Genomic DNA, 25,268 nt, shown 5'->3' on the forward strand with positions numbered 1-25,268 from the left:
GTATAGTACAGTGAGTTAACCAAATAAATGGGTAACCCATATGGCCACTGTCCAAGGGGTAGGTGCAGGCATAGTATACCAGGAGTAACAGCTCCATTGTCAGTGGAATTGTAATAAATGGTATCAGGAAAGCAAGGAAGAGTGTCTTGCCTGGTGACCATCTTGCGAGAGAGGGCAGCACATGTGCGAGCCCAGAACCTTTCTGAGGCACTACAACTAACACCAAGTGCTGCCTAAATAAAGCATTAAGGGCAACTGCCCTTCCACTGGCCAGAGTAGCATCCAGCAGCGACTGTGTCAGAGTGAGAAGGGTCCCTAAGGAAGAAAGACCAATACATTTCTATAGAGTTAATAGAGTTGTACCAGACCCCAAACTCAAGCACAAAGGCCAATGGGTGGAGGTTGAAATAAAAGGATTCAGAGACAATAATAATGGAAAATACATGCCTGCACCACATGATGCACCTAATAGCTGTATTACATGACAGAGATCAATGGTTATAAGTGCAGAGACTACAAAATGATACAAGGATGGTGAATAGGGGAATTACGTGGTGATAAACTCAGTTTAATTCATTCCACTGTATGTCATTGTTCAGTCCCTTAGTGTGGGCAGACAGGCGAAAGACCCACCATTTTTCTTTTTTAAACAGGAATTATTTGTTCCACTGGTTGTTAGCCTCCAGGACAGTCCACTTAAGGTCACCTGGAGTATGGTGGCTTTCGAGAAAATGGGTGCTCAACTTCATGGTGCTGCGTTGGCATCTCATATTCCTGCGGTGTTTAGTAATTCAGGTTTTGATGGTATTGGTGGTCATTCCTATTTAGTGGCGCAAGCAAGGGTGGAGGATGAGGTACACACAATTTTTTGTATTGCAATCTGTATGGCCTCTCTGAGTCCATCTGTGTGTATCGTCCGAGGCGATTTCCTTAGACATCTCTGTGAGGTAGCATATTCTGCATGAGCAACAGGGGAAAGTGTACTGTGTCCAGGGTGGAGATTCCATAATGTACATTGTTCAGATCTAGGTGTCACCTGTTGTCTAATGTATATCAAGAGGTCTCTCAGGTTATGATGGCACTTAAAGGCAAAGCATGGCCTGGAGATCTCCAGAGTTCCTGAGTGGTGAATGGGCCAATGTTTCCATAGGTTTTTCTGTATACAAGTAGAGTTCAGTGTAAATATAGTGATGCATGTAATGAAGTTGTCCATCTGATTGATCCTGGGTTCCAGGAGGGCTTCTCTGTGGTTATTCCTGGCCCTCTTCCAGGCTCTGTTCTCATCTTGTGGTGGGTCATTTTGGGCTTGTAAATCCTTGCTTAATTAAGTGGCATGTTGTTCATAATCCCTGATATTACAGTAGGTGAGATGAAGACCCAGGAACTGTACATAGGGGAGGTAGTCACGGGGCGCCTTAGGGTGATGACTGTTGTAAAGGAGCAGGCTGTTACAATCTGTCTTCTTCTTGTGTGTCATTGTCAACAATCTCCTGTTGTTGATTTTGACTTTTAAATCCAAGGATGGTAGTTCACTGCTAGAGATGGTCTTGGTAAACCTCAGGTAGGAATTGAGGGAGTTGATCCAACCAGAAAAGGCCTCAGAGGTATCCAGCTTGCCCTTCCAAACGATGACAATATAATCAGTGTAGCGGTGCCACAGTTCAATATTGCCATTGTAGGGTTGTTGTCTGGAAAGATGTATAGGCGTTCAAAATCAGCCATATACAAGCAGGCCAGGCTAGGGGCAGATGCGCTTCCCATTGAAGTCCCCTGTATTTGGTGGAACAAATGGTCTTGTAATTGGACAAAAGTCTCCTTTAATGCAATTGTGGCGCATTCAATGATGAAGCTCACAGGAGTATTGGATGTCCACTTCTCTGCATGTACGCATATCTCGATGACCACAATGGTGACATCTTGAGGGTTTGTTGTTATACCAGATTTCCACATTAAGGGTCTGCAAGAGGTTGATTTCTTCTAGTTTGCTGTCTTCCTCGATGATGTTTAGGCCATCACTCGTATCCATGAGGAAAGAAGGAATCTTCTTCTTCAAGGGTTGTAAGATATGGTCGCAAAATTTGGTGAGCGGTTCCAAGAGGGATCCAATGCTGGAGGCGATGAGTCTGCTCGGAGGGAGAGATACTCTTTTGTGAATTTCCGGCAGAATGTAAAAATAAGGTATCTTGGGTGTGATATTGATCAAAAACTCTGCATTATTTTAGAGATCCATCGGTGTGATTTTGCTGAAGTGACAATGGTGTTTATCTTGGTTGTGAGCCTAACAGTCAGATCTCTGTCTATCTTAAGGTAGTTTCTCTTGTCAGTCAGTTGACAGAGGCATTCAGAGTTGTAGTCTGTAGTGTTGAGGATCGCGAGGGCGCTGCCCTTGTCCATTGGCTTTATGGTAATGGTGGTGTTGGTCGAAAGGGTCCTAACTGCCATCTGTTTCTGGGTGGACATATCCTCGAAGAGAGTATGGGTATCCAGTCTTTCTACTTCCTTGAGGATGGCTTGTTCAAATGTGAGGACCTTATTAGGTGTCATCCCTATAGTGGGGTGAACCTCAAGGGTATACGTAGACCAGAGTCGTCAATCTCCAATGAGGGTTGGTCCTGGAAGAATGTGTGAAGTCTGATCTTGTGGAAGAAGTGGTGTAACTCATTGGCCAGGTGAAATTTATCTTCATGTGGTGTGAGTATGTAGCCTAAACCCGTCTGTAGAACCCTGTTCTCTAAGAGTGTGATAACCCTCATGGAAAGATTGACCACTAGCTTCGTTGGTTAATTTTGCTCCAAATCTACTTCTGAGGCTCGAGCTGTGATTGTTACAATTGGACCCGTTTGTTTACCCCTCTTCTTTTGCCTCTGCCTCTGCCACAGCCTCTGCCTAAAAATGGAGGTTGAGTGTAGTGTTGGGGATAAACTGGGTGTGTTGTTTAAGGGGGAATTTGAAAATGGGTGTTCCACAGTGGCTATGGCACTAGATAGGGCCCAATTGGGTGTCCATACATAGGTGGCGGTGGGAGGCTCCTATCGCTGTCGTACCTACCCCAGCTGTCTCCCATGGAGGAGCTTTTAGAGGAGGTTTGTTTGTGTCAATGAGTAGAGGATCTGTATTCAGATGTGGTATCCCCACCCGGGGCTTGGTAGTCTTCTCTGATGTAGGGGTGTACCATTTCCTTTTCGAATTACTTGATATTTTTGCAGTTTATTGATTTCCTGCCATAGCCATTTGATGTCTATTGCCTGTTTCTTGGTGACATGACAGGGTGTAGCTGTCATTTAATCTTTATGTATTTCTCCTACACAGCCACACACACTAGAGAGCTTTGGTGTGCTCAGATGCAGGATGGGAGGTGTAGCATCGTGCTACAAGGAACCACAGACACAGGTTCTACTTTTAAGGAGCTTTATTCTCTGCTACCTGTCTCTACCCTGTCCCTACTCTAACTGCCTCTTCCCTTGTCCGTCCCCTCCTCTTCCTGTCCACCCCCTAGTCTCCACCCACAACCACTAGTCTGCTAACTTCACAACATCTCCCCCCTTTGTAACAAACAAAAACAAATATACTGGCTTCTCAGTCCATTTCTTCAATAAGTCTTTTGGGTGGACGTGTGTCGCGATGAGGTCGTGGTGACCTAGCTCTCGGACCAGCATTGTTCATTGTCTCATGGACAGGACCCGTGGTATCACGATCATCTGAACGTGGTTCTTCTGAACTGGGAGTGTCCATGTCACTCACCATGGTTCCGGTGGTGTCTCGTGATAACGTCTTGAAATGCGAAATGTTTCTCGTGACTCGCCGATGCTCTGATTCCGCAGTCAGCATTGTTCCTTTCCTTTTCGTGATTGGCAAAGGTTCATCCTTGAATGGGCAGTCGGTCTTCCTTTGCTGTTCTTGCTTGACGAGAACACGGTCCCCTTCATGTAAGGATAGTGACCTCGCTCTTCTCCGACGGTCGGCATATGACTTCATTCTGTCCTTATTGCGTCTGTCCGTTATCACCATCTCTGAATGGTCTCGTGCGGGCGATGACGTCTGCAAGGCCCCTTCCCACGTTGGAATGCGATTCCTCATGGGGCGTCCTAGCATGAGTGTCGCCGGGGACTGCCCAGTCGTTGCGTGAGGGGTTGTTCTGTAGGCTCGGAGAACCTCGTTGAGAGCCACTTGCAGATCTTTGCCCTCCGTAGTAGCATGTTGAAACGTCTTCTTGAGTGTGGCCATGAATCTCTCGATTGTTCCATTAGCTTGAGGCCAGAGAGGTGTTATCCTGCGATGATGAAAATCCAGGTGTCTCGCAAAAGCTGCAAAGTCTTGCCTGTTGAACGGGGGTCCATTGTCCGTTTTCACCTTCGTGGGAACACCCCATGTGGCAAAGACTTCATCAAGGACTTTGATGGTACTAGAGGCATTTGTGGATGGTACAAAGTATGCCATGGGATAGCGAGAATGCTCATCAATGATGGCCAACACATATTTGCCAGATGCCAGGGGTCCACAGAAGTCAATGGCGATCTCCTGCCATACTCCCGGGGGCAACGTGGTCATGTGCAGTGGTGCTGGAGGATCACTCTTGCTGGTGAGCTGACAGAGGTAACAGTCTTTCAAGGTCTCTTCTACCAGTTGATCCAGATAGGGAAACCATACTCGTTCCCGCAGCGCACGTTTAGTCGACACGATCCCCCGATGCCCTTCATGTGCAAGGGCAACCACTCCTTGCCTTAGTTGAGTGGGGATCACAATACGCTGGTCTCGCAGTAGTATGCCATCAGTGGTGGCTGATAGTTCACCACAGACATGCTGGAAGGCTTGCATTTCTCGTTTGATAATGGGATCAGTCTCTTCATCCTGAGGGTCATGTCTCCACCTGTTGTTTCGAACCCTGCAAAGAACTTTCTGCAGGACAATGTCTTGAGCCGTACTTTCCCGGATGGTATCCATGGGGATAGCTGGGGGTAGGGCTTGGTCAGTCACAAAATGTATGTATTCTTCCGCGATGGATGACTTGGAGACTGACGATGCAAGTGGGTGCCGGGACATATAATCAGCCGGGTTTTCCGATTTGCCAGGCTTGTGGATAATGGTGAATGTGTACTCCTGTAGCCTTAAGCCCCATCTTTCAATCCTTGGGGGCATCTTTGATCGTGGTTTTCCGTAAATGGTGACAAGGGCTTGATGGTCTGTGATTAAAGTGAAATGTTTGCCGTATATGAAAACATGAAAATGTTCACATGCCCACACAACGGCAAGGCTTTCCTTCTCGGGCTGCGAGTAAGCCCTCTCCGGGTCTGTCAGGCTGCGGCTCACATAAGCAATGATACGACGTTTTTCTGAGTCTTTATTATACTGGGCCAGGATGGCACCGAGTCCGACGGGACTGGCATCCACAGTTATCTCAGTCTTTCTTTGCGGGTTGAAGTAAGACAAGTGATCTGCAGACTCCACCGCCTTCTTGATTTCCTTGAAGGATTGCTCACATTGAGGAGTCCACTCAAATGGTTGACCTTGTTTGGTCAATATGCGGAGAGGATGACTGATCGTCGCATAGTCCCTGATGTAGCGAGCACAGTAACTAGCCATGCCTAAGAACGACCTGAGTTCACTGACATCCTGGGGACTCTTGGTGTTGTTCAGGGTCATGATCTTGTCAGGATCAGGTTTCATGCCAGCGCTTGAGAAAATGTGGCCAAAGAATTTTAGTGTGTTCTGATGAAATTCACATTTCTCTTTGTTTAGAGTCAGGTTGGCCTCCAATAACGCATGACAAACATGATTGAGTGCAATATCGTGTTCTCGTAGATCAGAACCATATACAAGTATGTCATCGCTATAATTAAGCGTGTTGGGAATGTTTTGGATAACTTGCCGAATGGCTTCCTGAAATATTTTGGCTGCGGAGGAAACTCCAAAACTCAGTCTCTTATATCTGAACAACCCCAGATGGGTTGCGAATGTGGTGATGTATCTTGACTTTACATCTAGTTCTAGCTGATGGTAACCTTTATTTAAATCCAACTTGGAAAACACTGTTGCACCATTGAGGGCGGAGATCATATCGCTCAGATGGGGAGGATGTCGTTCTCTTTCGATTGCAGTATTGGGCAGGCGCATGTCCACACAGAGTCTGACTTTGTTGGCCGTGCCCTTCTTGGGTACTATAACTACTGGGGACACCCACGGTGTGGGACCCTCCGTGCGCTCGATGATGTCAGCAGCTAACAGATCCTGTAGTTCTTCCTCAACAGCAGTCTGAAGATGGAACGGTACCCTTCGCGGATGTTGAGCGACGGGCCTGACTTGTTCATTGATGTGTAATCGCACTTGGCAGTCTTTCAATTTGCCTAGTCCTTGAAATAGTCTGGGAAATTGTCAGGTCACATCTTGGTTACCGCTAACCTTGAAGAGGATTTCCACTAGGTGAAGACTTTCAGCTGTCGGAAGGCTCAGCAGACAGTCTGCTTCTGGGCCCTTGATAACATGGATGACCGCTGAAATGGTTGTGTCCTCGTGCTTGAGGGTCGTCGAGAACTTCCCAAGGCAGGGAAGTGGCTTCTTTGCCATCCACGTGAAAACCCTCACTGGTGCAAATGTCAGAGGAGGACGTGGACTCATTCTTTCATATTCGGTGACCGGAATATAGTTCAAGGATGCACCAGAGTCTAGTACAAACTTTGTGTCATGATTGCCAACTGTGATGTCCAAACGAGGATACGTTTTCAGTTGGTCCGGATCTGCAGCTAGGTTCAGGTATTCGATGGTGTATGCTGAGTCTCGGAGGGAAGGTCTCGAGTCCTTGGATGGTGACCTCCGTTCCCACCTGGACCGCCGTGACTCTCTACTGGAGTGTGACGACCCAGAGGACTGCTCAGTCAGTTCTTGGACAGCTCGCGCATGATGTCTTCGAGTGTCGGACCGGGATGTCCTCGAAGTGCTGTTTCGTGTGTCAGGCAGAGATGTCCTGGTTGCACTATTTCGTCTCTCCTTGTTGTATTCCCCACACATCGCTTCGAAATGATTAGTTCGACCGCACTTCCGACACCTCTGGCCCATGGCAGGGCAGCTATCCACATGAGGGTAATCATACCCACATCTGTAACATTTCCTCACTCTCTCTGGTTTTCTCTCTTTCTTCCATGGCTCTCGCCGCTGGTATCTTGACTGATCTTGACGGGAGGGCGGGCGTGACCTCCATTGTCTGTCCCTCGAACTCCTTCGATTGTCGCTTTTGGCGTGGACTCGTCGCACTTGTTTGTGACTCCCTTTGTGTCCCGTTTCGATATCAGCGGCATACTCCTCCGCCTGGTCATAGACTCGTGTCATCTCCTCTATGTCGTCTAGGCTATGTTCTTTCCTCAATAGTCGCCTCCTCAGTTGATCGGAGTGGCATCCATCTATTATTTGTGACTTAATTGCAGCATCTGTTGAGAAATTATCAAATTAACAATGCTTGGCTAGTCTCCGCAGGCGCATCATGAACGTACTCATGAGTTCTTCCTTCCCTTGACGAGCCGAGTGGAACGTATGGCGTTCGTAGTCCACATTTTTCTTGTGAAGAAATCTTTTGTTGAGGGCGTCACGCACTTTGTCATAGGTGTCCGCCTCAGCAGCAGGAAGGTCTTTGATTATTTTGACTATTTCCCGCCCCGCCAGGTTGCGCAGGGCAATCAACTTCTTCTTGTCCGCAGTCACTTCCGACCCTTCGATGTAGTCTTCAAATTCTTCCAGCCATTCTTGCCAACTGGGACCCATGCTTCACCCAGTGGTCACTTTGAGAGGCTCGGGCGCTCGTAGGTGCGATCCACCTGCAACCTTGGGCTTGACGTCGCCTTGTTGCGGTGGATTGGCTTCAACGTCAGACACCATGTTGTCCGAGGGGCGTCCCGCTTGTCTCACTGATGTTTGTTTTATGCTATTTACTTAGTCGTCGATGCTTGTCTTGTCACTGCTTGTTTTCAGTTTCTGGTATCAATGCTTGTTTAACTTTAGGTGCCAATGCTTGTTTGTTTGCCAATGCTTGTTTAACTTTAGGTGCCAATGCTTGTTTATTTTGCTCCGGATTCAGCTCCCTCAGGTCACCGCTACCTTCAGGTGAGGTTGGGGTGGGCTCCCGCCTTACTTTGCAGGGTCCTCGGCAGCAGCTTGCCAAGTCTCACGCATCAGGCGTGAGATTTTCCGACGTCGGAGCTCACTCAGGCTCCGATTACTTCGCGCTCAGCAGCGCTCAGCAGCAGGTCTTCGTGGGGCTATCTACCCCAAGATTCACTCTCCCCCGGCCACAGCAGACATCAGGGTGGGTTGGGGTAGGCTCCCAGCTCACTTTCGGAGTTCCCGCTTCTTCGGTGCCGATAGCGTGCCAAAGCTCACGCATCAGGCGGAGCTCGCGCTTTCGGCGCGAAAACTTCTTCTTTGCTCGAGTGTTTCAGCGCTCGTAGTAGTGGCTCCCTCAGGCTCCCACAATCACAGGAGGGGCAGGGTCACCTACTATTGCTCTCTTCTTCAGCTGGCAGCATCACAGAGCAGCGGACCTTTCTCTTCCACGCTGCAGGGGACAGGGTGCTTTCATTCGATTCTGTGGGCTGCAGTCCTGCTTATCCCACCCTCGTCGCCAGTTGTAGCATCGTGCTACAAAGAACCACAGACACAGGTCTACTTTTAAGGAGCTTTATTCTCTGCTACCTGTCTCTACCCTGTCCCTACTCTAACTGCCTCTTCCCTTGTCTGTCCCCTCCTCTTCCTGTCCACCCCCTAGTCTCCACCCACAACCACTAGTCTGCTAACTTCACAACAGGAGGAAAGTCCTGGGTACAGGCCTACAACCAAATTGGCTGGCATGCTTCCACACAAAGGGCAGCATACTCCCTGTAGTTAGTCTAAAGCCAGGGGAGGTGAAAGTGCACTGCCAGCCCATCTGTGGACACCGTAGATTTGATGCATCTTCTCTGCTGCTTGGCACAATCCTGAGCAGAACCAAAGCATCACATCTGCTGCATGGACTTTGCCCTCACACCCCACAGACCCATAGAAACTGCTGCTGCACAATGCTTCCCCAAAGTAGGCCCTCGCATTGCAATTCTCAAGTCGGTAGCAAACTCAACGACAATGCAGGATTCCAATTCTCAAACTCTGCAGCATCTTTAGAACCAGCCAGATTGCTATGTATCCACAATGCACACATTGCACAATGCATCTCTGACCAGCACCTAGCATCACCCCAGCTGCGCGACAACTCCTCGACACAGGACCACAGATCTCTTCACAACCAGGATTTAATGTAATCTTGTTCAGCAGATATAACTGACTCCCTGAAGCGGGACTGCGTTCCATCGCAGCTGGCCTGAACTTATGACTTTGTCCCGGTACAACATGACCAGATATTCACAGTTGGTGCTTTGTGCATTTTGTCACTATTTTCACTGAAGTATTTAAAATTCCATATCCCTTGGTCTACAGATTGGATTTTTGTCATTTTGGTCCTAAATTATTTATAAAAATGTACTCTATTTTTCTAAATTGGTGTGGTAGTTTTCTTTTATTGTGTTTCACTTTCTGCTGGAGTATGGTTTCATCCCCCTCAACCAGTAACCCAATTTCTTACATTCACGTTTTTGTTTTTTTTATTTTTTAGGTGTCATTTGTTTATTATATTTTTCTCTTTTTTATACATTTTTTGTTGTATTTTTGACTTTTTAAATATTAAGGTGCTTGTAAATACTTTACACTTTTTCTCTCAGTTAAGCCTATCTGCTCTGTGACATTGCTTACAAGCGTTGCACTTAGGTTCATATTACTGAAACCTTTGCCTGGACCTAGACAGCTAAGGGCCAGATGTAGGTAAATCATATTTACCGACTCTTAAATACCGAATTTTACCGATTCGGTATTTAAGAGTCGGTAAATATGAAGTACCGAGATGTAGGTAAATCCAGATGTGGATTTACCGAATCTTTAAAAGTCGGTATTTACCGATTCGGTAAATACCGACCGGTAATGCCCCATTCATTCCTATGGGCTTTGAAGCCCATAGGAATGAATGGGGCATTACCGGTCGGTATTTACCGAATCGGTAAATACCGATTTTGACAAGGGTGCAGGGGGTGTCACTTTGACACCCTCTAGCACCCCCAAAAAAGGGTTGGGGCCATATGGCAGGCAGACCTGCCCTAAGGGCAGGTCTGCCTGTCATATGGCACAGGTGTGCATGCACACATGTGCATGCACACCTGAATCGGTATTTCACCATCAAATTGAATTTGATGGTAAAATACCGATTTCTTAGGCCTTGTGGGACTCATAAGAGTCCCACCTACATATCAATTTTACCGATTCTGTAAAAATACCGGTCGGTAAATTTACCGACTGGTATATTTACAGAATCGGTAAAATTACCGATTTGCCCAGTTTACCTGCCCCTACATCTCGGTAGCCAAATACCGGTCGGTAACGGCCGAATTCGGCCGTTACCGACCGGTATTTGGCTACCTACATCTGGCCCCAAGTGACTTAATTACTTATGGTGGACTACCATCCACTTCACTTAATAAACCAATGTCTTACAATAAGTAAATGTCCTTTTGCAAAAAGCATTCTGCCCATCTCTTCCAGATTCAGAAATATTTGTTTTACATCCTTAAAAGGCATGGGAAGAAGCATTCTTTTCTAATTGTTCCATTTAGTATTGAGATGTCCCATCTTGTTAGAGGACACCTGTAGGGTAAAGGTATCAGTATCAGTATCAAAAACTTTTATTCGATTAACACTTGGTAATCATAAAAAGTACATCATACAATTTAAATAAGATTTACATTAAAACACATTAATACATTGCAAAGTGATGTTTAAAAACTTTGTATAAAACCAGTGCGCACATTGAATCTATTAGGCATGAAATCAGAGGGACGGTAACCCAATTTTACTACGTGCCTTCAAACAAAATTTTAAGACGAGAGCAACGTTTTTGGCTACATATTGGGAATCTACTAGCTGAAGTGCCAGAAAGGCTGGGCGACAGGTCCTCAACCCCATTTGACGGAGAAGAGGGATAATCCAACGCTTACGTGGTTGCTCGTAATATCGGCAGAACAGAGTGAGGTGGATAGTCGATTGGGAAGAAACACCGTCACACGGGCATTTAATCAAGTCGTGAGACCAGTTTGACTCAGTGGGGAAAGTAACAAGACGAAAAAATAAGTTAAAACGAAACCTGGTTAGTACATATTTCTCAAAATTGGAAAGATAAAAAGTAAGGTAAGGCTGAATACCAGGGGAGACTTGGACCGTTAGTACTTGCACGTTAGTTTGCTTGGAAACTTTGCTGGAGAGGCGAAGTTCCCTTAGATGATTTAAGCAAAGATTTTTTAAAGCACCTCTGCTGATATCAGCTAATGAGGAGGGCTCCGTGAAGTAAGATGTACGATTCAGATCCTTTAAGAAATTGGAAACGTACAATAACCATGGGATTTTTTTCCAGGACTCCATGGATAGACAATCAGATATCAAAGAACGATTTAAGTCGCATTGTTGTTTGTTCCAAATACGGTGCCATAGGAGAATAGGTTGGCATTTGATGTTATCGGTTAAATAGTCAATGCCTAGCTCAATATGGCAACCGTAAATTGGAGCACTTTGTGGGAGTGCCAGTAAGTATTTTAGAAAACCATTTTGGACTTTTTGTAGGTCGTCAGCTGACGCATAGCCCCAAACGCCTGCTCCATAGGTTGATATGCTATGGCATTTAGCATGGTAGATTTTAAGCAACTCAGATGGGGCAGGTTTGCCCAGTTTGCTTGAGAAAGAAACGAGGGCTGAGGTTGCTCTCTGGTAAAGCAACTTCTTGCATACCACAGCTCGTTTCCAAGACAATTGATCGTCAATTAAAATACCCAAATATGGGTATTCCCTAGCACGTTCCAGTCTAACTTGCTCAATATAGAGAGGTTTGGGGTTCTTTACCTTGGGCCCGGTATACATAACGAAGGTTTTGCTTTTGTTAACTTTTAACCCCAGGGAGAGCATAAACTGGCAATATTTGTCCAGTTGTTTTTGTAGCTGGACTAACGTTCTTGCTAATATGACGGAGTCGTCTGCATAAAGTAATGCAGGTATGGGGTGATGGTTAATAGTTGGCAGGTCCTGGTTCCTATCTAACATGGCTGTTTCCAGCCCGTTGGTATAAAGGTTAAACAAGAAAGGAGCCAGGACGCAGCCCTGCCTTACTCCTCTTGATACTGGGAAAAAGGGCGAAAGTTCGCCGCCAATCCCGTATCTTACGCATGCTGTGGCATCAGAATAAAGCTCACGAAGAAACGTAATAAGGGAAGGATCGACTCCCAGTTCGGCAAGAATGGACCACAGCCTGGAATGTAACACGCAGTCGAACGCTGCGCTGAGGTCGACATATACTAGGTACAGATTACCTCCTCTTGCCCCGACATACTTGCCTATTAGGAGGGTTAAATTCAATGCCTGCTCAACAGTACCAAGTCCCTCCCGGAATCCGTACTGAAGGTCGGTCAAGACGTTGTTCTCCGACGCCCAATCCTGGAGGCGTTCCAGGATCAGTCGTCCCGCGACCTTCCCCAGGGAGTCCAGGAGGGAAATGGGCCTGTAGCAGGCTGGGTTGTTTCGTTCACCCTTTTTGAATATAGGGAGCAGGATGGAAGAGGACCAGGAGTCTGGTAGACCAACTTTAGAGACCGCCGCCATCACCTGGGTGACGATGGGAGACCACAGCTCCATGTTGGTGAGAAAGATGTCGAGAGGGACTCCGTCAGGGCCGGGGGCCTTTCCAGTTTTCGAGGACGTTAAGGCGCATATGACCTCACTTAAGCTGAAGTGGAGGTCGATAGGGTATACTTGTATCTTGGAATAGTCGACAGTCGACGTGGCCCGTGGTGTTATGTCCACAGGGGTACCACCAAAAATCTTGGAGAAGTGAGTCACCCACTCGTCCGCCGTCACAGCCACATCTAGGTGCTGGAGAGTGTTTACTTCGGCTAGAAAAGGTGATTTCACTATGCGCCAAAACTGGGCGCCGTCTTTTCTTCAGCAACTCGTGTGTAGTTGGGCCCATAAATTTTTCTTTAGATCCTTTTTACAGTTTTGTTGAGCCTTTCTATACTCTGTTCTGAGTTTGGCTATCTCAGCTTTGTCTCTGATTGGGTTATGTATTGCCTTTTTTAGGGCGGATAGCGCTTTGCGATAGGCCGAGTTAAACCACCAGGGAGATATCTGGTTTCCTGGTTTATGGTGGCGGAGTAATACGGCCCTCATAAACTTTTAGAATCTTCTGAAAGCTAGATAAAATCAGCTCAGGTGGGGACTCATCTGCCAGACAGATGTTAATCCAAGGAAGGGCCTTGGATATAACCTTGCTAGTAAATATTGTGGGATCGATTTTAGACCACTTCACAGAAAAGCCATTGGTTTTATCCATGGCCAAAAATTGCTGGGTCAGTAAACTAGACCTATTAGGATGGATATCATCCGTATCAACCAGGAGGGTAATACTATTTGGGAAGTGGTCACTTGAAATGTCTGTGCCTGTGGCAAACTTTTGGAGCTTGCCCTTTAAAATATGTGAGCATAAAATAAAATCAATGGTACTTGACGAACCCCTGCCGTGGAAAGTAGGTCTGAAATCAACGGGGGGATCCACGAGATCGTTTGCAAACATTAATTCTAGTCCGAAGAGACTATCATTCAGAGCATCACCTAGATGGGTATGTGAAAAGTGAGACAGAGGACAATCATCTTCATCTAGAAGCCCGCAGATGCCTAACTTATGATTAATACACAAAGGAACATTGAAATCCCCCCCCAAATCACATTACAAACAAGTGATGGTCGCCTGTTTCGTTGCTCATTTGTGAGGGAAGAAATTTCAGATACAGTTCTCGCACAGTCTACGGGGGATAGATTATTATAGAAATTAATAAAACAGTATGACATACATTTGTTAAAAATAACCAATATCATTTGAAAGTTCGCAGTGGTGTGAAGAACAGTAATTTTCTTTACTGGCAAAGTATTAGAAATATACACTGCTAAACCTCCCTTGGATCTGCCGTGCGTAGTAATGCTGGCTGGAGTGTGGTAAGTTTTATAGCCCTGTAAGTGAATTGGGTCTATTGCCCAGGTCTCCTGAAGGCAGACTATCTGGTGGATGTTTACTAGGTCCAGCCATGTTTTCAGATTAGTCTTTGATCGGAGACCTGCCACGTTCCAATATAATACGGAAAGTGTCAAAATAGAGGGAGTTGATTTCCTGACGTTCGTCAAGGTGTTAGTAGGTGGAGTTCCTGGCCGGGGAGAGATACAAAATGTGGTATGATCATCGTTGGTGACAACGACGAAGTGTGCTACAGTGGGTGAAAAGGGAGGCACTTCCACTATAACGGGTATACCTTCCGAGTCTGGTGGCATCGGGGAACTGAAAGATAAATTCAGTGAAAGCGACAGCATTGGTGAATTTGACCCAGGATACAGGGGATTTATAGTTTCCTGGATGTTAACAGATGGTGGTCAATCCACCATCTCCAGGCAGTCATATCTATTAGACAATGGAACGCCCCTCCAGCCAAAGACTGGAGCGGGATCTCTACTCCCATGACCCGCCCAGTCTAACCAGTCGGGTCTTCTGTTCCAGTTGCCGACCTGGGTCCAATTCCATTCTGGACCTGAAGCGTAATGGTTTAATGGAGGGTAGAAGTATGAGAGTCTTTTAGTGCCAATGCCATCAGGTGTGAGTTGGGGACCCCAAGAGCAAATATGCTCGACTGTGTGGGGGTCTTCGAAGTTAATGATCACACAGTCACCCTGAATTGTTTTTGGCTCTTTACCTAACCAAGGAACCCTACGGACCGATGTGACTCTGTTGTTAGAGTAAGGAAGAAGGGGCCTGTTGGCGGACAGCCAATGCAACACTTTATTTTTTAGGGACCAAGCTGGTTCCTCTGAGTTTGGATTCAGCTCAGGGACCCCGGTCATAATTACAACGAACGGGGTGGCTTCTGGGGGAAGGTGGAAGGAACGACCACCTTTCTGTCTCGGCTTAAAGGTGGCATTTTGGATCCCTGGGGTTTTTGCTTGAGAGGGAGCCTGGGAGGTACTAGGGGCTGGGGCTAAAACTGATGGTATAGCAGGGCTTTTCTTCGCTACTGTGGGTGGAGATTTTTGTTGCACGGATGGGGTTGATGGTTTTTGATGAACAGCTGCAGATGTAGTAGCCGATTTGGGTGCTTGTTTAGGTGCTACCACCCCTGCTTTAGTGATGTTGGGGTTGGGTTTGGGTTTGGGTTTTTGGGCCACTAGGTGAGTGGAAACAGAGCCCTTGGTTGGTTTAAGATCTAAAATTAGCGTTTCCACCATCTTTTCAACTTTGGCCAGGGAAAGCTCGATTGGTTGCACATACAACTTAATTATTGTTTCTAGTCTATCCAGTAACTGGGTATCTGGGCTAAAGATAACACGCCCTCTTCCCGCGTTACTACTAGGGCTAAGGTTAGGCATGGAGGTGGAGAGATTTATTATATCGGATGGTAAGGGATTTGGCTCTAGCTGGGATGAAATTAGTTGGCTGGTACTTTGGATAGCAGGTTGAATTTGCGATCCAGATTGAATCAAGGATTGTGTCTTTACGCGAGAGTTGTTTTTTTGGGGTTTCTTGTTTTTCCCTTTTTTCTTTGGTATCGCACCCTCCCTCAGGCCCCTGTTGGTGGTTATATTGGAGTCATCCCTTCTCGGGCTTGTAAAAAGAGTCGGGGTTCTCTCCAAAGATAGGACAGAGTGAGATAGCTGGGTGGCTGATAGATCAATAGATACTGACAGATCCACAGTTCCTGGGACGGTGTGAGAGTCCGTTAATGCGCCATGTTCTGGGAGGCGCTGAGGTGTTCTAGCAACAGCCAATAGGCCCAACGAGGAACGTTTGGCCTTGGCCAAATCTAGAGAGACCCTCCGTTCCAGCAAATGGACTCCTTGATTGATTGCGTCGTTAGCCCTGGAAATAAATTGGTCAATGGGACCGATAGTTTGGGCAGCATGTGATGGCTTGCTACTTCTAGTATTTCTAGGTGACATTCTCAGAATGATGATACTATCGTTGGAGAGTTGCAGGAAAACTCCGATCAGGCTACAATACAGGGGAGGTAAAAAAGGAACGTAGTAGTTGATCGAACAACAAATGTCAGTGGGGTGGCCCAATCCAGTCTTACCCGGTCTTTAACGGACTTAAACGGGCCCGCCCTTGGCCCGGGCTTAGCCCGGCGCAGTCCCGCGCACGTCCCGCGACGCGGGAAAGAGTCTTTCTTTTTCTAGCGCCTCCAGGCGCGGATGTCCGGTGGAGCGGCTGACTGCCGCTATGCCCCCTGGGGACTGTAGTCTCCCCCGCACTGTGGCCACGCGAAGATGGAAGGCTGTGGCGGCGGGGGGAGACCTGTGGCGACAACGGGAGCAGAGGAAGCAAAAGGACGCAGCCCAGGTAGGGCAATGGAGAGCCTTGAGGGGTCAGCGCAAGTCACGGGGCTAAAGCAGTTCACCCGCTCTGCCGCAAAGAGTCTTCCTTTTCTAGCGCCTCCAGGCGCGGATGTCCGGTGGAGCGGCTGCCTGCCGCTATGCCCCCTGGGGACTGTAGTCTCCCCCGCACTGTGGCCACGCGAAGATGGAAGGCTGTGGCGGCAGGGGGAGACCTGTGGCGACAACGGGAGCAGAGGAAGCAAAATGACGCAGCCCAGGTAGGGCAATGGAGAGCCTTGAGGGGTCAGCGCAGGTCACGGGGCTAAAGCAGTTCACCCGCTCTGCCGCAAAGAGTCTTCCTTTTCTAGCGCCTCCAGGCGCGGATGTCCGGTGGAGCGGCTGCCTGCCGCTATGCCCCCTGGGGACTGTAGTCTCCCCCACACTGTGGCCACGCGAAGATGGAAGGCTGTGGCGGCGGGGGGAGACCTGTGGCGACAACGGGAGCAGAGGAAGCAAAAGGACGCAGCCCAGGTAGGGCAATGGAGAGCCTTGAGGGGTCAGCGCAGGTCACGGGGCTAAAGCAGTTCACCCGCTCTGCCGCAAAGAGTCTTCCTTTTCTAGCGCCTCCAGGCGCGGATGTCCGGTGGAGCGGCTGCCTGCCGCTATGCCCCCTGGGGACTGTAGTCTCCCCCGCACTGTGGCCACGCGAAGATGGAAGGCTGTGGCGGCGGGGGGAGACCTGTGGCGACAACGCGTGCAGAGGAAGCAAAAGGACGCAGCCCAGGTAGGGCAATGGAGAGCCTTGAGGGGTCAGCGCAGGTCACGGGGCTAAAGCAGTTCCAGGGTAAAGACAATATACAAAACATACAGTTAAAAACTTTAGACATGGATATTTTAAAAGGCAACTAAGCTAGTGCTTAAAAAGCCGGGCTTCAACAACAGTTCATCTCATGGACTTATTCTGGTTCAGATCATGCATTTTCTATACCCACACGTCTAGGTGTAGTTTCCACCAACTTTGGGAGGTTGTTGTACAAAACAATGGTTAACAACTTCATACAAAATAATGTGATTATAAAGAAAAACCTCAATCTCTGAGTTTTTATGGTTGATTATATGGTGACGCAAGTTGTGAAACATGAACCATCCTTGCAGGGATCACAGCAAACATTGTTATTTTTAAGAACAACACCCACTTCGGGCATCTCACTAGTTCTTGCATATTATTTTCCATTTCAGTCTGTAACGGTTTGCCCCCATCTCCTCAGTATATAATAACTCCGGGAGTCTTAGGACCGATAAGGAACCCCATGTGGTAAGAGAGTAGAAACTCAGGAAAAGAAAGTGATACGTTTATATCATATAAAACCTTGGTCATACCATGAAAATCACTAACGATGACGCCCCTGGATCCTCTCACGTAGTTAAAGAATGCGTGAATTTATCCAAGCAGTTTATATAGTGGACCAGTGGCAACTGTGAATGGTTAACGAAAAAACATCAGTGAGAGAACAGCTACAAGATCAGATGAGCCACATGTACAGACATAATAGGCGGCCACAGATGTAATTGATAGCCAAGAAGCAATTGGGAAGGTGAAACCTACCACGTTTTTCGGACACCTGTCGGTTTATGAATTTCTGTCCCGACAGATCACTTGGTCATAGTCGACTAAAACTGAGTCACACCCATAATATAAGGTTTTTAGATATCATATGTTCGTGGCCACCTATAGAATGAACAACAGTTTTTGTTTCAATCAAAATAACTAGTGCTTTCTTGGTTATCACAAGGTAATTTAGATATAAAATTCAGCCGATGAGGGGCAGAATTATAACACTCACTCTCGAATATCTGGATAATGATCCACTAACAGTTGAAACCAGGGTAGAGAGATGGCGGGGAACTTCCGTATGTCATCTGTGAACAATAACGAGACAAATAATTCGAAACCCCATTAAACCATAAGTGTCAAAGTGACGGGGCCCAGATTAGATTACAGCGCCGCCCTTGTTGTACTTGGCAGCATGTGGCAAGGCTACTGTAGTATATAACTACCTCTCACTTAATGTTTACTAAACACTTTTTCTTACCTACTAAAATCTTCTATTTGACTATTATCTTCTTCTTATAGACGGACCGTATGAAAGTTCAATTGCCAAGGTACTCTAGGGAGAAAGAGAATTAAATATTTCTAATGAGCTATCAAAAAAAGGGACCCTAAAAAACATTCCCTTTTGCTTTTCTATAAGACCTCTCAGCAAAGATGGTTCTCTATATACATTGCTTAGCGAGAAAAAGGATAGAAGTTTCCATCCCCTACTCCATTCTAATAGTAATACCCAGTCAAAAAATATATCTAGCAGGGCCCATATTAATGCACTAAAAAAATGAGAAAATTCTAATAATCCACCCAAAATTGTCAAAGGGGCTCCTGGAGTTTTAGGACTCCTTTACTAAGTTGTAAAAACAGTATCCCCTTTACCTTAATAAAGTAGCCTTCAGCATCCCCTGGTTCCCTCGGTGGCTCGATAAAGCAGCGTGCAGAGCGACGTCCTCCTCCTTCAAGAAGCGGCAGTATAATGACCTAATTTGCTGGGTTTTTATACTTTAGTCAAGTTCCCTAATTCTCCGCACCTAGTGTCAATTCATTAATCAACTCGAAACCAATTGCGGTGGCCATGTTGGGTAGTATTCGATTCAAGTGTTAAAATACAAAATGACGCCACGTGGCCGCCATCTTGTGTAAGACCGGGAAGTTACTCACGGTGCTAGACTCATAATGCCTTGAATTTAACATAAACTATCTGTCTTGACAAACAAGGGAGCAAACGTGTTGGATTGATATACTTTAGTCAAGTTACCCAAATCTCCGCACCTAGATTCAATTCAACAGGTCGAAACCAATTACGGCGGCCATGTTGGGTAATATTCGATTCTAGTCTTAAGCTACAAAATGAAGCCACGTGGCCGCCATCTTGTGTAGGACCGGGAAGTTACTCACGGTGCTAGACCCTAGATTTACTCGTGAAGCCTTGGTTTGGAAAAAAGCTATCCGTCTTGAGAAATAAGGGAGCAACTCGTGAATCCATGATTTGTGACTTTGAAAGAACCGGTAAAAAGGAATTTATCACGAAGAACCTTAATAATGCTATGGCATGCGGTGGCCATTTGCGTTTGGGCAAACATATGATGGTTGGGTAATGTGGCTACCATTACGGTTTGGGAAAGGGAATAAATCATTCAGGGCGGCCATTGCAGTTAGGGCTGATATTTATCTCGGGAGAGTGCGACGAAAAGAATTTTTGGAATCTGTTTTAAAGTTTCCTCTTAAAAATATATGAAGAAAAGAATAGTATACATCCTTACAATCATAATTCTTCCAAATATTGGTTTTAATAGAAACCACAAAGAAGGTTTTGTCTACGTAATAGCAGTAATTTCTCACAAGTATATGATAAAGTAGAGAATATTATGACAATAGAAATCACCATTTCTCCCAGAATAGCTTTAAGACAAGATGGTCGAATTATAAAAAACTAGTCTTGTTATAAGTCATTGTGAGTCCTTGGTTGAGATAACATGGCAGCCAATAGGGTAAGAGTCTGGTCAGTAAACTGGTTTTCTAGGTATATACTATAAAAATATGAGAAAGAAAAAAGGAAGGACAGAGGAAAAATCAGTAACCCAAGGGGAACCCTCAAAGTGAAGAGCATCCTTTAAAAAACGCATCCTGTTGACTAGGCACCCCATGTGGTGTATGAAATGGAAAAACAAAAATGCAAGAACCATACGTTTGCAAATGAATCTTATTAAACATTTGACAAAATGCAATTGTTTTTTACCTTTAGCTTATTACAAATAAACCAACATTGGTAAGTGCAAAAATTGCAGATAAATGGTGTTATGTGAACACGGTGTATAATATAGAGCATAATAATTTGTATGTCAAATGTGAGTAGCTCCTATAGGAGGAAACATGTATTTGGTCTCATGTTAATATGTGTCTTGATGTTCAGGAGTTAAAATTTCAGAAAGAACATCAAAGATGACACATGAGCAATAAGAATAGGGTTTACAAATATTCATTAATCCCATCACAAGACTCTACGGGATGAGGAAGTGCATTTCATCATCATAATTGTGCCCCAATTCCACACTCCTCATTCTACAAATCCACTCTGCTTCACGTTTCCTTAGAGCTAAAGTCCGGTCACCTCCTCGCGGGTTAGGGGGGACATGGTCAATTCCCATAAACTATAGTGTGTCCTCTGGCTTATGTTTATCCTGCATATGGAATGTCATCGCATATTTATGATCATTATTGCGATGAGCCCTGACATGTTCCTGGATCCTCTGCTTCAGAGGTCGTTTTGTGCTGCCTACGTAGATTTTCTCACAAGGGCAGACTATGATGTATACTACAAAAGGTGTGTTGCAGTTTATTAGATGTTTAATTTTGTGTGTCTTCTTTGTGTTGAAGCAAAAGGTTTTCGTTTTGTCCCTTCCCAGATTGCATACATTGCAGCTTCTGCATGTGAAGAACCCCACAGTTTTTGGTGGGAGCCAACATGGTTTCTGTTTCTCAGTGGTCACTAAACTGGGACACAACATGTTCCTCAAGTTGTGGCCTCGCCTATAGGTGATTTTAGGTTTAGGTGGAAGGTCATTTTTGATACTTGGAATCTCTGTCAGAAGGTGCCAATGTTTTCTTAGGGTATTATACACCCTGCTGTTTTCATCAGTGAATTTCGTACAGAAAGCCAAGGGAAATTTGTTATCTCCTTTCGGAGCTCCACTTTCCAATGTAGTTTCCCTAGTTACTTTGGCTACTCTTGCCTTTGCCTTATTGAGTATTCTGTTACATCTGTGGCCGCCTATTATGTCTGTACATGTGGCTCATCTGATCTTGTAGCTGTTCTCTCACTGATGTTTTTTCGTTAACCATTCACAGTTGCCACTGGTCCACTATATAAACTGCTTGGATAAATTCACGCATTCTTTAACTACGTGAGAGGATCCAGGGGCGTCATCGTTAGTGATTTTCATGGTATGACCAAGGTTTTATATGATATAAACGTATCACTTTCTTTTCCTGAGTTTCTACTCTCTTACCACATGGGGTTCCTTATCGGTCCTAAGACTCCCGGAGTTATTATATACCGAGGAGATGGGGGCAAACCGTTACTGACTGAAATGGAAAATAATATGCAAGAACTAGTGAGATGCCCGAAGTGGGTGTTGTTCTTAAAAATAACAGTGTTTGCTGTGATCACTGCAAGGATGGTTCATGTTTCACAACTTGCGTCACCATATAATCAACCATAAAAACTCAGAGATTGAGGTTTTTCTTTATAATCACATTATTTTGTATGAAGTTGTTAACCATTGTTTTGAACAACAACCTCCCAAAGTTGGTGGAAACTACACCTAGACGTGTGGGTATAGAAAATGCATAATCTGAACCAGAATAAGTCCATGAGATGAACTGTTGTTGAAGCCCAGCTTTTTAAGCACTAGCTTAGTTGCCTTTTAAAATATCCATGTCTAAAGTTTTTAACTGTATGTTTTGTATATTGTCTTTTTTGTAACAGCCCTGAAGAAGTCCCTTGAGGACGAAACGCGTCGGCTGTAGATCCTGTGTACAACCGTTTTTTCAAAAAGAATTGAATAAAGAATCATCAAAAATTACAAGAAACATTTGATTGTGATTATTGCTGTTTTTGCAATTAGAGAAGACAGTTTCTATTAACGTTTAAGTGGTGCACCTTGTCCTTTCTTAAATCTTCGTAGTTCATGTTTTTGAACTTATACTGTAACAGTGGGTATTTTTGGAGTGTGCACACCTACCGCCCCTAGGACCAGAGGGTGGGCCCAATATGAAAAAATCTGGGAGAAATTTTGACTAGGTGCTGATTATTTGGGAATTTTCCACTGTTGTTTTCTGTCTGTAATAGATTGTTACAAGTCCCTTTAGCACTAGTCAACTCCGCATTTGACTTCTTACTACGGAACACTCAGTGTTGAACTATTTAACTTATAGTAAACCACCATGCCAGGCTTCAAGGACAGGAGACAAGAACTAGCTCAAGACCTATTTATTAACAACCCTAATGTGAGCAATAGAACCAATCCCTCCACTGAAGGACTAAAAGCAAAATTCCAGAGATTAGAAAAACTCAGAAAGAGTGAAATGTCCCGATGGTGGGATGGGGTAACCCTAGGCAAGTATATAGAAAATTAAAAAATTCCCAGGGGTCTTAGAATCTTAATATTTCCTACATTTGAGGACCTTAGCCCTGAGCAATTGGAGGACTGGGAAAGCAACCTAAAAAATGCCTCGTTTAATATGATGAAAATTTTAATAAAAAATTCTGAGATCAAGGGGGAGAAACTCAAAAAAGAGATAGAAGATCTGGAAAAGGATATTGAGACATCCCCTCTAAAAGACATCATCAAAAAGAATTATGATGTATTAGACAGCATCCTTGAGAATCACCAACTTTATCTTCGGGATAAAAAAATGAAGAAAATTAAAAGGGATGATAAAGACTATAAGGAGGGTCGAATATATACCTTCTCTCATAAATTTGATAACATCAAAGTACCAGGGGATGGAAAAAGACAGAGGGAGGAGACCCCTGGCCTAACATCGGCGAGTAGTTTAACATCTTTATCTTCCACTGCTAGCTCGCTCTCAAGCGAGGTTCCTGCCCCCGCAGCAACAGGAGAGATAAGACCAGGTCAGAACCCTTTTTTAGTGGAAATGGAGAGGGTGAGACTAGGAACAAGGCCAAAAGACGTAAAACAAGGAGGGGTGGGCGCAGTTGGAAGAGAACAAAACAGAGGCAGGAACTCAAATGCGGAGACTGTTGCGAAGAGGACAAGGTCCAACAAGAACTAGGAGAAAACTCCATCAAAAAGGGGACAGAAAGAGGAAGCACAAATGAGTCTATTATTGTGAATCTCTCAGATAAATGTCTTTCCCATGCTGAAAAGTCTGTACTTGAAATGGGACTGGGTTTTTGTCCAAATCAATCAGGTGATGATGTGGAAATATTGGTTGACTTGTGTAAGTTTGTCCGCACTCTGAAATTAAAAGATCATTTTGCTAGAAACCCTGTTAAGAAAAACAACTCTTGTAATGATGTAAATACTGTAACTCCATATACTGTAAATGAAATAAATTTGTTACAATCTCTAATAACGATTGAACTTGAAACTTCTATTGATACGGATCTTATCTGCAATGAGTTAAATGTGTCAGAAAATGTATCTAAATCGAGTGGTCTCAAACCTAAATCTAACTTTGTACCTGTAGGCACTCATCCTAATATAGATATTTTCAAGAAAAGAGTCACTACAGGATTTCACAAACTGATAGACTCCCCGATCAGTGGTAGTAAAAATCAAAATCTCACACCACAGGAATTCACTGCCCTTAAAAACCTAAGGTCTGATACCTCTATAGTCATTCGCGAAGCGGATAAAGGAGGTAATATTGTCCTCATGAGAAAATCTGACTATATGAGTGAAATCGAACGTCAACTATCAGATACTGATTGTTATAAAAAACTGGTGGAAAATCCGGTGGGCAACCTGATTGCCCACATTAACTTACGACTGTCAGATTGGCGAGAAATAGGATTGATCAGTGAGGAAGAATACAGGTATCTAGCTATTACAGCACCTAGTTCGCCCTGCATATATATTCTTCCAAAGATCCATAAGGGCGGCCCCTTTCCACCGGGCCGTCCTATTATTGCAGGCATCAACTCTCCCACTGAGAGATTGTCACAATATGTCGACACGTACATTCAACCCTTTGTTCAGAACTTACCAGCCTATATCAGGGACTCTAAGGATATCTTGTCAAAATTCCAAAACCTGACATGGTCAGAAAACATGCTATTCGTAACAATGGACGTTACAAGTTTATACACTTGCATTAAAAAGGAATTTGGCATGAGAGCTTTGGCCTTTTTCTTGGGACAAAGAACAGCAGACCACAGATTGCACAATGAGGTTCTTATGGAGATGACAGAGATTATATTGTCTAAAAACTTTTTTCTCCATGACTCTACATGGTTTCAACAGATACAGGGTACGGCGATGGGTTCAAGGTTTGCTCCCGCTTACGCCGGCCTCTTTATGGGCTGGTTCGAGCGGGAGCATGCCTGGGGCCGTCACTCGGCTAGATGGTCGGATCACATCATCTTTTGGGGCAGGTACATTGACGACGTGATTATGTTGTGGAATGGACCTGCCCCAGAGCTGCTGACATACTTTGAGTTTTTGAATGACAATCCGTACAATGTCAAACTGACTATGGAATACAGTGGACAACAAATTGATTTTCTGGACTTAACCTTTTTCATTGAGAACGACATGATTAACAGTAAAACACACAGGAAAAGCACTGCATGCAACAGTACGCTGCACTTTAAAAGTTCGCATCCCCGACACGTGATCAACAACATACCATACGGTGAAATGTTGAGGATGCGAAGAAACTGCAGCACTGAGGATAGCTTTCAGACAAACCTCAGGGATACTGAAGAACGTTTCCGCCAAAGAGGTTACCCCCGGAAAATACTCAATAAGGCAAAGGCAAGAGTAGCCAAAGTAACTAGGGAAACTACATTGGAAAGTGGAGCTCCGAAAGGAGATAACAAATTTCCCTTGGCTTTCTGTACGAAATTCACTGATGAAAACAGCAGGGTGTATAATACCCTAAGAAAACATTGGCACCTTCTGACAGAGATTCCAAGTATCAAAAATGACCTTCCACCTAAACCTAAAATCACCTATAGGCG

Source organism: Lissotriton helveticus, chromosome 5_1, assembly GCF_964261635.1.
Source record: "Lissotriton helveticus chromosome 5_1, aLisHel1.1, whole genome shotgun sequence".
Classification (NCBI taxonomy): domain Eukaryota; kingdom Metazoa; phylum Chordata; class Amphibia; order Caudata; family Salamandridae; genus Lissotriton; species Lissotriton helveticus.